Below are 13,699 nucleotides of genomic sequence, written 5' to 3'. Positions count from 1 at the left end.
GTAGTGTTGGTTTGGTGTATGGTAGTGTTGGTGTGGTGTATGGTAGTGTTGATGTGGTGTATGGTAGTGTTGGTGTTGTGTATGGTAGTGTTGGTGTGGAATATGGTAGTGTTGGCTTGGTGTATGGTAGTGTTGGTGTGGTGTATGCTAGTGTTGGTGTGGTATATGGTAGTGTTGTTTCGGTGTATGGTAGTGTTGGTGTTGTGTATGGTAGTGTTGGTTTGGCGTATGGTAATGTTGGTGTGGTGTATGGTTGTGTTGCTGTGGAATATGGTAGTGTTGGCTTGGTGTATGGTAGTGTTGGTGTGGTGCATGGTAGTGTTGGTGTGGTGTATGGTAGTGTTGGTGTGGTGTATGGTAGTGTTGGTGTGGTGTATGGTAGTGTTGGTGTGGTGTATGGTAGTGTTGGTGTGGTGTATGGTAGTGTTGGTGTGGTGTATGGTAGTGTTGGTGTGGTGTATGGTAGTGTTGGTGTGGTGTATGGTAGTGTTGGTGTGGTGTATGGTAGTGTTGGTGTGGTGTATGGTAGTGTTGGTGTGGTGTATGGTAGTGTTGATGTGGTGTATGGTAGTGTTGGTGTGGTGTATGGTAGTGTTGGTGTGGTGTATGGTAGTGTTGGTGTGGTGTATGGTAGTGTTGGTGTGGTGTATGGTATTCTTGGTGTGGTGCATGGTAGTGTTGGTGTGGTGTATGGTAGTGTTGGTGTGGTGTATGGTAGTGTTGGTGTGGTGTATGGTATTCTTGGTGTGGTGCATGGTAGTGTTGGTGTGGTGTATGGTAGTGTTGGTGTGGTGTATGGTAGTGTTGGTGTGGTGTATGGTAGTGTTGGTGTGGTGTATGGTAGTGTTGGTGTGGTGTATGGTAGTGTTGGTGTGGTGTATGGTAGTGTTGGTGTGGTGTATGGTAGTGTTGATGTGGTGTATGGTAGTGTTGGTGTGGTGTATGGTAGTGTTGGTGTGGTGTATGGTAGTGTTGGTGTGGTGTATGGTAGTGTTGGTGTGGTGTATGGTAGTGTTGGTGTGGTGTATGGTATTCTTGGTGTGGTGCATGGTAGTGTTGGTGTGGTGTATGGTAGTGTTGGTGTGGTGTATGGTAGTGTTGGTGTGGTGTATGGTATTCTCGGTGTGGTGCATGGTAGTGTTGGTGTGGTGTATGGTAGTGTTGGTGTGGTGTATGGTAGTGTTGGTGTGGTGTATGGTAGTGTTGGTGTGGTGTATGGTAGTGTTGGTGTGGTGTATGGTAGTGTTGGTGTGGTGTATGGTAGTGTTGGTGTGGTGTATGGTAGTGTTGGTGTGGTATATGGTAGTGTTGGTGTGGTGTATGATTGTGTTGGTGTTGTGTATGGTAGTTTTGGAGTGGTGTATGGTTGTGTTGGTGTGGTGTATGGTATTCTTGGTGTGGTGCATGGTAGTGTTGGTGTGGTGTATGGTAGTGTTGGTGTGGTGTATGGTATTCTTGGTGTGGTGCATGGTAGTGTTGGTGTGGTGCATGGTAGTGTTGGTGTGGTGTATGGTAGTGTTGGTGTGGTGTATGGTAGTGTTGGTATGGTGCATGGTAGTGTTGGTGTGGTGCATGGTAGTGTTGGTGTGGTGTATGGTAGTGTTGGTGTGGTGTATGGTAGTGTTGGTGTGGTGTATGGTAGTGTTGGTGTGGTGTATGGTAGTGTTGGTGTGGTGTATGGTAGTGTTGGTGCGGTGTATGGTAGTGTTGGTGTGGTGTATGGTAGTGTTGGTGTGGTATATGGTAGTGTTGGTGTGGTGTATGATTGTGTTGGTGTTGTGTATGGTAGTTTTGGAGTGGTGTATGGTTGTGTTGGTGTGGTGTATGGTATTCTTGGTGTGGTGCATGGTAGTGTTGGTGTGGTGTATGGTAGTGTTGATGTGGTGTATGGTAGTGTTGATGTGGTGTATGGTTGTGTTGGTGTGGTGTATAGTTGTGTTAGTGTTGTGTATGGTAGTGTTGGTGCAGTGTTTTATTACAGTAAGGTGTGATGTGTGATAAATTTCCTCTAAATTTACCGATAAACATTGAGGAACGATCATTCTAAGATAATGCGCACATGTTTCGTCATGGCATATCAAATGTTAAAATCTTTAATTAATTCAAGGTGCTCGTCTTGTTACGTGTGTTCAAGCTTTTCATGATGCTTTCGATGGTTTCTTATCTCTTGTTTCAGAATTTTACATGATATTCGTTGAACGACGTAAAATATTTTAAACACATTTTTTTACATGATTTTATTATGCCGTTGTGCATGGTAAGAAGTTTATTTTTCAAGCATGTTGTTCTGGATTCAGTCCCAATGTGTGGTGCCTTGGGTTGTGTCTTCACTTATAACCCTAGGTCAGCTAAAACCTTGTAAGTGGATTTGGCAAACTTAGATATGTTTCAACCAAAGATTGGCCCAGGCCGTATCTAACTTAATAGCACCTCCTGACAAGATTTTAAGTCAAGCTTTGTGGCCCATTCATGACCCATTCAAGAAGGAAGTTCTTGTTGAGAGAGTTGCATCCAGGTATAGGTGGGTTATGTGGTATCTCTTGAAAAAATTTGTTTAGATTCCATTTAAATGTAATGGGATCTTTTTCCCCTTTCATTTGTTTTGGGACAATGTATATGATGGATGGATGGAGATATATATATATATATATATATATATATATATATATATATATATATATATATAATTTTCCAGAGGATGTTAAGAATAAAACATATAGACCATACCACAAACCCCTAACGAACCTACAGTATATAAATAAATCAAGTAACCATCCTAGGGCTATCATAGAGAATCTAGTTAAAAATATATCTTTAAGACTCTCTAAATTATCTGCTAACAATAGGGTATTTAATAATGAAGCTAATTTCTATAATGCAGCACTGAATAAGGCAGGATATAGAGAAAGGGTCTCCTATATTGAAAATAACAGCAACGGAATTGAAATAACTGACAGCAGTAATAATAATAATAATAATAATAATAATAATAATAATAGGAATAAACACAAAGAAAATAAATTAAATAAACCAAGGTACCCCCATAAACACAACATAGGTAACTTAAAATTCTTTAAAAACGATATTAATAACCATGTGGATAATAATAAGGATAATAAAATCTAGCTCATAATCCCATTTGGGAGAAATATCAAGAGTAACCTGATAGCTAAGTTTAGAGAGGTGATAGGTAGAAACTTCCCAAGGAGCTCACACTATGGTAAGATTATCAACACACACATAATTAGATTTGGATTTTCAAATACTAAGAACATAGCACAAATAATAGCAGCGCATAACCTTAAAATACTTAAGTCTAATGAAACAGGGGGAAATGAGAATTTGAACAATAATATAAATAGCAGTAATAATAATAATAATAATAATAATAATAATAATAATAATAATAATAATGAGAATGATAACAATGATGGTAATAATAATAATAATAATAATAATAATAATAATGGAGGTTCCTTTATTAATAATAGGAGTCAGGCCTGTAGGAGTAAGAACATAATCACAGTAAATGAGGTAAACCCTAGGAGAATAACATTTGAAGGACCTAATGCGAAAGTCAAAAATATAGTATATCAATGCAAAGTAAAGACTCAAACAGGTACCATGACATACTTGGGGTGCACTTCAGGACAGGTATGCAGGAGAATTTAACCATTTCTCGTGCTTTAGAGATAGGAAGAAAATAGCTAGCACCAGTCTTAGCAAATACATCTGGGATCTTAAAGAAAATAATAAACAGTATTCATTAGAATGGTCTATAATAGCAAGATCAATGCCATATGAGAGAGGAAGAAAGTATTGTTCACTCTGTACGACAGAACTATACTACATAATCTTCTCTAAGGATAAATTGATCAACAAAGTAAAGAATAATGCTCTGAAATGTACGCATATCATAAGAAGTACGTTTCGTTGGTATAAATGATCTTAGGATGTGAGAAAGTACAACATGATATCTCATGTATGTTTGTGTATGTGTAGTTATGCATATATGGATGAGTGCATATAAGTGTGTATATATATGTGTATCTGAATGGAGATAAGGATACGCATATATATATATATGTGTGTGTAAGTGCGTATATGTATAGGTGTGTGTGTGTGTATGTATATATATGTGTATATATGTATATGTATATGTATATATGTATATATATATGTGTATATACGTGTGTATATATATATATATATATATATGTATGTATATGTATGTATGTGTATGTATGTATATATGTATATGTATACGGGTAAAGAAAGGAACGGGTAATATAGTATAGTACAACACAATTAATTGTTTGATCTCCAAATACAATGTAAATAAGTGACTCTACCAAATTAAAGGTAGATATGAAATAAAAGTAAGAACTGAGAACAAAATAAATAACTAAGCATTTAGTAGGAAGAGATGAGGGTCAAGTTTTTATATGAAAACCATAGAAAAAAATGGTAATAGCAAAGAATGATAAAATATCAAAATATTAATAAATTTTTTTAGTAAAGGGGCTTGTAATGATTCCTAGGAGGTTTGATGGCTGAACTGAGATCTCTCTTAGCAAAGTAAAGAGACCTAACAATAATAATATGAAATGGAATAATAGACATGTGAACCCTCTAGGGGCAATGAATATAGTCGACATATAGGGGATAATAGATAATAATTTAAAAACTAATAATTAATTAATAGATAAATAAATGAATAAATAAATAAATAAAATAAATTAATCTAGTAGACATTCACAGGAGAGCAATAACAATATAAAAATTAAGGAGTTACCTCCCATATATATATATATATATATATATATATATACAAGAAATGAGGGCAGGGAATCGTCAATTAATAATAGAATTAACAATTAACAATTTTGCCAAGTAGTTCAGTATGAAATAAACCTTTATCGGTAAGACCATTTATCATCATAAATATAAGGGATTAGCAATTGAGTTGCTTCTCCAACATACTGAAAATTCAGAAACAGCAGTCAAACAACTACTGATTCTAAACTACAAATTTTTCTCTAAAACGGATGGCGATATTTATGGCACACATAGAACAAAAAACCAGAGGGAAAAGCACAAACAAAACAAGCCTTTAGTTAATTGGGTACGAATCGTTTCATGGTTAAGCGAACGAAAACTTCACTATTCCAATCTTCAGCCCAAATATTCTGATAAATTTGAAAGTGTCTCTAAAAAAAATTCACGGTAATCCTTGGCCATGCGACACCAAAAATCAACGATAAGAAAGGCACTTACGAATTCATCGGCTAGCGAGTTCAGGCACCCCACCCCAAAGAAATCCATTCAATGTGCGCCACAAATAGTCCCGTATGAAAAAAAGTTCCGTGTGGAGGGATTACGGTTTAACTATCTAACTTAGAGATATCAAATATAAAATATTATTAATTGACGATTCCCTGCCCTCATTTCTTGTATATTTTATATTTGATATCTCTAAGTTAGATAGTTAAACCGTAATCCCTCCACACGGAACTTTTTTTCATACGGGACTATTTGTGGCGCACATTGAATGGATTTCTTTGGGGTGGGGTGCCTGAACTCGCTAGCCGATGAATTCGTAAGTGCCTTTCTTATCGTTGATTTTTGGTGTCGCATGGCCAAGGATTACCGTGAATTTTTTTTAGAGACACTTTCAAATTTATCAGAATATTTGGGCTGAAGATTGGAATAGTGAAGTTTTCGTTCGCTTAACCATGAAACGATTCGTACCCAATTAACTAAAGGCTTGTTTTGTTTGTGCTTTTCCCTCTGGTTTTTTGTTCTATGTGTGCCATAAATATCGCCATCCGTTTTAGAGAAAAATTTGTAGTTTAGAATCAGTAGTTGTTTGACTGCTGTTTCTGAATTTTCAGTATGTTGGAGAAGCAACTCAATTGCTAATCCCTTATATTTATGATATATATATATATATATATATATATATATATATATATATATATACATATATATATATATATATATCTAATAACAGAAAAAATAATGGTGGACGTAAACGAAATTTTAATAATTTAATAATTTATTATGATCGTTATGTATGTGTTTTTTCGTAATATGTTCTGATGGTAGCCATTCCTGAAGAAGTGCCAAATGTCGGAAATCCAATGGACCAGTCACTGGATAAGTTTAGGTACAGAAATGTTGACATAGAGTGGTAAATAAATCGATCTTGGATATATCAAGTTTGAAGTTTCTATCTCTTTTAAATATACGAATTTAAAAGTTAAAAACCTTGAAATATATATATATATATATATATATATATATATATATATATACAGAGAGAGAGAGAGTCAGACAGTCAGGCACACAGACAGACCGACAGACAGACAGACAGACAGATAGATAGATAGATAGATAAATAGGTAGATAGGTAGGTAGATAGATAGATAGACAGACAGACAGACAGATAGACACGCATCATCATCATCATCATCATCATCATCATCATCATCATCATCATGGTTTGATATGAATTGGCCAGTTAGCTGTCCAGGTTCCATTTGTCTGTTTTAGCATGGTTTCTACAGCTCTATGCTCTTCCTAATGCCAATCATCTTCACAGAGTATACTGGGTTCTTTTCATATGGCACCAACCGGCACAGGTACTTTTTATGTGGTACCAGCAGTGTTGCTAAATACCTGAGAGGGAGTGGAACTGAAGGAAGTGGATGCAAGCCAGATGATAGGTTGGAGTATATTAGGATGGAGATAGAGGTCTTACTATAAAGGGGATACTTGGTTACATCTGTAGGACAGAGAAGGAAAGATAGGGGACAGAGAGGTAGAAAAAGGTAGTGAGACAGTAAAAGTGAAAGAGAAATAGAGGGTGCTGGAGATGTATCAGGGCCTTATCAAAAGGGAACAGTGGGGGTGGAGGGGTATAAGTAGCACCAAGTGGATAGAGGGGTGGGTGGGGATGTTCCATAAGAGTGTGAAGAGATATTTAGAGATGGGGAAGACATTGCTATAGTGAGTGATGGTGAGAGGAAATGGAGTGGTTGAGGGGGTCGGGCATGGAGGAGATATTGGAGCATGCAGGGGGTATAGATAGGCACACAAGGGAGAGTGGAGGGGCCTGCAATGAGTAGTGATCATGTGTAGTGGTATGGAGGGATGATGGAGATGGATTATAGGGATACTTTGACAGAGGACAGATTTGGGGTATGTGTGTGTGTGGGTGGGTGGTATGGTCATAAAGGACATGTCTGTATGCATGGATGATTATGGTTTTACTTCATTTGATGTCTCTTCTCAAACACAGAAAATCGCAAGAGATTTTGGCCCCTTATCATCACCTCTGTGAGGATCAACATTTGAAGATCCTTTCTCACCACTTGATCCCACATCTTCTCGGGTATAACCCTTCCACAGGTTCCTTCCTCAATCAGAAATTAGCACCTTTTTTATGCATACACAACTGATGCCTCTTATACCTAATTTTTCTCTTAAATCATTTACGCTCTGTTGACTTTACCTGTCCAGTGGAGCATGCTAGCTTCATTTCTTTCAAGCCTTCACATGTTCTCTGCAGTCACAGTCCATGTTTTGCTGCCATGTAGCATAGCTGTGTGAACACAGGCACCATACAATTTGCCTTTCACTCTGAGGGAGAGGCCCTTTGTTACCAACAAAGGTAACAGCTCTCTGAAATTTGCCCAGCCAGTTCTTATTCTAGCAACTACACTTTCAGAGCATCCTCCTCTATTGCTACCTTTGTGGATGCCATCCACAATTGAAGAAATCTGTTTCCTGCACATTCTTAATGTTTACTGTACCCACAACATCTGCCACACATAAGGACTACTTTCTCTATTAACCTTCCTGTGATACTGCTGCACCTCTTATGTATTCATAGCTTGTTCTGGGTACGCCGTATGGAATTTCTACCTACACCTTTTCTACATATTGAGCAGGGCCATCTCTCTAAAGATATTAATAGTTTGTCTGTTTTCCTTCTGAATCCAACTTTGGTCTTTGCTAAATCAATTCAAAGGTCCTTCAATTCCAGACCTTACTTCCACACCTGAAATTTCTTCTCCAGTTCTGACAGTGATTCAGCTATAAGGACAAGGTCATCAGAATAGAGAAGTTCCCCAAAACAGCCAGTCTTAAATTCTTCTGTTATAACCTGGAAGACTATGATAAACAAGAGTGGGGTGGGAACCAAATCCTTGGTGAGCTCCAATTTGCACCATAAATACTACACTCATTGTTACCATTAGAGCGTAATCGTTACCAGCATTGCCTTCTAGCACTTGTGTTGGTGGCATGTTAGAAAATCATTCGAGCATGGTCGTTGCCAGTGCTGCTGGACTGGCTCCCGTGCAGGTGGCACGTAAAAAACACCTTTTTGAGCATGGCCGTTGCCAGTACAGTGTGACTGGCCTTCATGTTGGTCGCACGTAAAAGTACCCACTACATTCTCGGACTGGTTGGTGTTAGGAAGGGCATCCAGCTGTAGAAACTCTGCCAGATCAGATTGGAGCCTGGTGCAGCCATCTGGTTCACCAGTCCTCAGTCAAATCGTCCAACCCATGCTAGCATGGAAAGCGGACGTTAAACAATTTGATGATGATGATGATGATGATGATGACGATGATGATGATGATGATGATCGTCAATTTCATCTTACTGACAACATTTACCTTATTGCTTGCCCAACTCCCACCTACTAATCATCTATCCCTAGCTTCTGCATTGATCATGAGATAAGAGAGTGGGGAACCTTGTGAAAGGTTTTCTCCATGTCAGCAAATCCAAGAACAGAGATTTATTTTTGGCTAAATACTTCTCCTGTAGTAGTCTTACCAGGAATGTAGCACCAGCAGTGCTTCTCCTACACACAAAACCAAAGAGCATCTCATCTAGGCTAACTCTTCCCTTAACTAGCTGAGTTCTGATATTCTTTGTAGCTCTTATGACTTGGTCCAACAATTTGACACCTTTGTAACTATTTCTGTCTAAAACTTCATTTTTCTCTTTGCAGCAATTGACTACAATGCTGCTACACCAGTTGATGGGTATGACACCCTCAAAGACAACCTGATTAACTACATTGTTGACAGGTTAAATCCCACTCCACCAGATATATTAAGCATCTCAGTGGTGATTCCTGATGAGCCAGGGGTTTTTACTGGCTTCATATCCTTAACTGTTTTATCTACTGGACATCATTCAGTAAATAGAGCAATTAAGGATGCATGACATCTTGGGCAAGTGTCTTCTACTATAGCCTTGGAATAAAAATTCAAGTTGGTTCCCCCACCATGGCCACAATCTAATGACTGAAACAAGATAAAAGATAGAGGTGGGTGTGAGAGTGTTTGTGGCTGAATCTGCATGTGATCTCATGAAGCAGCTCTCGATTTATATGAGAAAGAGAACCAGATTTTTTAAGCCAATGGCAGAAGCAGCTGAGAAGAATTCCAGCTGGATCTGGTCAAGGAAGAATGGAAGGGAATTTCAAAAAGTATCATTTACCATGCAATCAACTAGAATCTTTGAATGAACTAGGTGCAACACCTGAAGTACCTTGAACCTGGGACACCTTAACCATTCAAGAGGGTTACATTATAGACAAAGGCACAGTGGCACCTTGGGCAAGTGTCTTCTACTATAGCATCGGGCCGACCAAAGCCTTGTGAGTGGATTTGGTAGACGGAAACTGAAAGAAGCCCATCGTATATATGTATATATATGTATGTGTGTGTATATGTTTGTGTGTCTGTGTTTGTCCCCATAGCATTACTTGACAACCGATGCTGGTGTATTTACGTCCCCGTAACATAGCAGTTCGGCAAAAGAGACCGATAAAATAAGTACTAGGCTTACAATAAATAAGTCCTGGGGTCGACTTGCTCGACTAAAGGTGGTGCTCCAGCATGGCCACAGTCACATGACTGAAACAAATAAAAGAGTAAAGAGTAATGTGGTAGTAAAGGGCTATCCAGTTATGATGACCTGAATGTGGCCCAGCTCCCTCAAAGTTTATGGAGTTAAGGGCCGAAGCATTAGCATGAGGTGGGACTTCTCTGAAGGCCCTCTGCTGTTCAGTTCTTCCTATGATTTCTTACTACCAACAATACACTACACCCAACGAAAAGGGGGTTTGCTTCCTTCTCAAACATGAATCACAGACATAAATTCCTAATTCTCCATTGAACACTATATAATACTCCCACTCAAATCCTACCAAAATCTTTCTCCCTGCCCAACCCTAATATCATTTAAACTGGCTCTAATTGGGCCAAGTATTCAGCCTTTTTTTTTTTTTTTTGTAATGTTGAGGCTGGACAGATCTAGCTTCTCACACCTATCCTACAATGTCATTTAAAAGATAAATGATCACATCATCAAAATCTTGAAGCTATGAAAGATAATACATGATTAATTCAAAACAATGTGAATAAATAAGCATTACATTTGATATAGAGAAATCTGAATGCTAAAGGGCTGAATATGTTGTCTTAGCTACCTTCTAAACGAAACTTCCGGTGGTGGTGATGATCGTTGTGATGGTGATGATCGTGGAGGAGGACAGTGCTGTTGTTACTGGTGTTGCTGTTATTGTTGGTGTTGTTGTTGCTGGTGGTGGTGGTGGCTTAGCGATATTTTTTCATCCACCCCAAAACACCTACATTCTGATCCCCAACCCACGTCACAGGCATGCTCGTACATGCATACATGTATACATATGTACATACACATACACCTATACATACAGATATATTGGTGCGTGTGCGTGTGCATATATATATATATATGTATATATATATATATATATATATATATATATATATATATATTTATATATATATATATATATATATATATATATATGTATATATATATATATATATATATATATATATATATATATATATATATATATATATATATATATGTATCTATGTATATACATACATACTTACACACACACACACACATATATATATATATATATATATATATATATATACAGACACATACATGCATATAGACATACTTAAATACACACATATATGAACAAATGTATATGTATGTGTGTGTGTGTGTGGAGAGAGAGAGAGAGATACACACACGCACACACACACACACACACACACACACACACACACATATATATATATATATATATATATACATGCTCACACTCTCACAACATGAACTTACACATGTTATACACATACATATATATGCATATATATATATATATCTGCTTACTTATGTCTGTGTGTGCATGTGTGTATTTGAAAGGGAGAGAGAGGGAGAGAGAGAGAGAGAGAGAGAGAGAGAGAGAGAGGGCGGGAGGGAGGGAGAGAAAAGGAAGAGCTTGTACACAAATAAATACCTATAGAGCAGAAGGCTATCCTGCTATCATCTGTAATTTGTTACCTGTGAGAGGGGTAAAGTGCAGGAAAAATATAAGACATATATATATATATATATATATATATATATATATACACATATATATATATATACATACACACACACACACATACATATATAGAGAGAGGAAGCAAGTGAGAGAAGGAGATGGCAGAAGTCAGCTGAGACTGTAGGGAAGGGAAGGAGAAGAAAAATAAAAATAAAAATAAAATATAAATGAGATAAAGAAAATAACTTAATATAAAAAGAGAATAAAAAATCTATTCTCACCCACCTTGCCTTCTTCACACCTCACACCTCCCTGTAAAAGAGGGAGAGAAAAAAAACAAATAAAGAACGAAAAATTTTGTTTTTGCAGTTTTGTCTTTTACGGAGGGAAGAGTATGCCTTATATCAATCAGAACCCCTTTCTTAGATTACCAGCATGGGGTTTCAAACAAAGAAAATAATAATAATAATAATAATAATAATAATAATAATAATAATAATAAAGAATAAGAATATAAGAATAAAAAAAGAAAAAAAAAGGGGGTAGTAAGAAATCCTTAACTTGTACAAGCTTCTATGCAATCAGTCTGAAGAACCTGCTAGAATCCTTTGTTACAATATTTCGGTCAAACCATGCTGTCTTTGTTCAAATTGATTTAGATTGCTTTAGCTTTTCTTTTTTTTCTTTTTGTTACTATTTTTCTGTTGTCTTTCTTTCGTTTAATTTTGAGGATAATGAAGAATTTAGTAAAATAACTTTGTTGTTATTGATCTGTTGTTTAGAACATAAATTAGCATAAAATTTTGAAGTATGGGTTTTAATTTAGATCTCATTAACACTTTTGTTAGCATATTTCTCTTGAAATCCATTGCCTTTGTTTGAATTAATTTTGAAAATAATGAAGAAATTAGTATGATATCATAGTTATTAAGATGGTGTTTTGAATATAACATAAAATTTTGATGAAAATTTTAAATTTTAGATCACTTTAACCCTTTTGTTATCATATTTCTGTTGAAATTACGCTGTCTTTGTTTCAATTAATTTTGAAGATAACAAAGAATTTAGTGAAATAACTTTGTCCTTATTAAGATGATATTTGGAACATAAATTAACCCAAAAATTTTGATGGAAAATTTTTAATTTTAGATCACTTTAACCCTTTTGTTACCATATTTCTCTTGAAATTATACTCTCTTTGTTTCAATTTATTTTGAAGATAAAGAATTTAGTGAAATAACTTTGTCCTTATAAAGCTGATGTTCGGAAGTGAAATAATTTTGTCAATATTAATCAGGTGTTTGGGACATAAATTACGATGAAATTTTGATGGGAGGTTTTTAGCTTCAATCACTTTGGTCCTTTTGTTGGCATATTTCTGTTTAAATATGCCATCTTTGTTTCAATTATGAAGATAATGAAGAATTTGGTAAAATAACTTGGTGATTATTAAGTTGATGTTTTGCAACATGAATTAAGATTAAGAATTTTAATGAAATGTTTAAATTGAATTACTTTAAAAGACTGAATCTTAATCGCAGGACCTGGGGCAGTCACAGGGGAGTTGGTAAAAAAAGGGCTACAAGGTTCCAATCACACAAATTGTCTTGGTGTGCTCTAACAAGGGCCAAGCTATTCTCACCACCACCACCACCGCCACCACCGCTGCCACCACTGCCGCCGCCACCACCGCTGCCACTACTGCCGCCCCCACCGCCGCCACCGATGCCGCCGCCGCCGCCACCGTGACCACCACCACCACCACCACCACCACTACCACCACCACTACTATTGTGAGATTTTTTTTTTCACTTTAAGTTAAGCATCTGTATAGAATCGGCTCATTTATTGTACCCTTCCCTTTCCCAGTTCTCCCCCCCACACTCATCCGTTCCTTACCAAATGGTTTATGCAAGTGCCTAAACATACAGTTGCCCCCCATCACTGCTTCCTATAAGTATTTATATCACTGTGCCTGAGGCCCTAATGATAGGGGTAGAAGTGAATGGGTTGGGTGAGGATAAAATACCTCCATTTAACACACTTCCTTTCAATATCTAAACCCAACCCAAACATACACGCACGCGCGCACACACACACAAACACACAGACACTCTCAGCCGTTCCTACCCTGACGCCCACCCCTATAACTGCCCTTCCTCTCTGACACTTTCTCTTTTACCTCAGTTGTGAGCTGAAAGTACATTAGGTGTACTTGTTATTTTTGTTCCATTTTTCTTTTGTTTTGCTGGCTTTTGATGAGTGAACCGATGTAAA

At 37.0% G+C, this 13,699-nt stretch overlaps 1 long non-coding RNA gene across 1 annotated transcript in view; it reads left to right on the top strand.

Annotated features, from left to right (window-relative positions):
- The first annotated feature begins 5,532 nt into the window (after positions 1-5,532).
- LOC128249605 (uncharacterized) overlaps positions 5,533-13,699 on the top strand; it is a 21,932-nt gene continuing 13,765 nt past the window's right edge. Inside the window, exon 1 of the long non-coding RNA XR_016244769.1 lies at positions 5,533-5,599. This is a non-coding gene — a long non-coding RNA (uncharacterized LOC128249605). The remainder of the gene's footprint in view (positions 5,600-13,699) is intronic.

This window comes from Octopus bimaculoides, chromosome Z, assembly GCF_046866305.1.
Source record: "Octopus bimaculoides isolate indiv1 chromosome Z, ASM4686630v1, whole genome shotgun sequence".
Classification (NCBI taxonomy): domain Eukaryota; kingdom Metazoa; phylum Mollusca; class Cephalopoda; order Octopoda; family Octopodidae; genus Octopus; species Octopus bimaculoides.
This window is presented reverse-complemented; position numbering and strand designations above follow the sequence as displayed.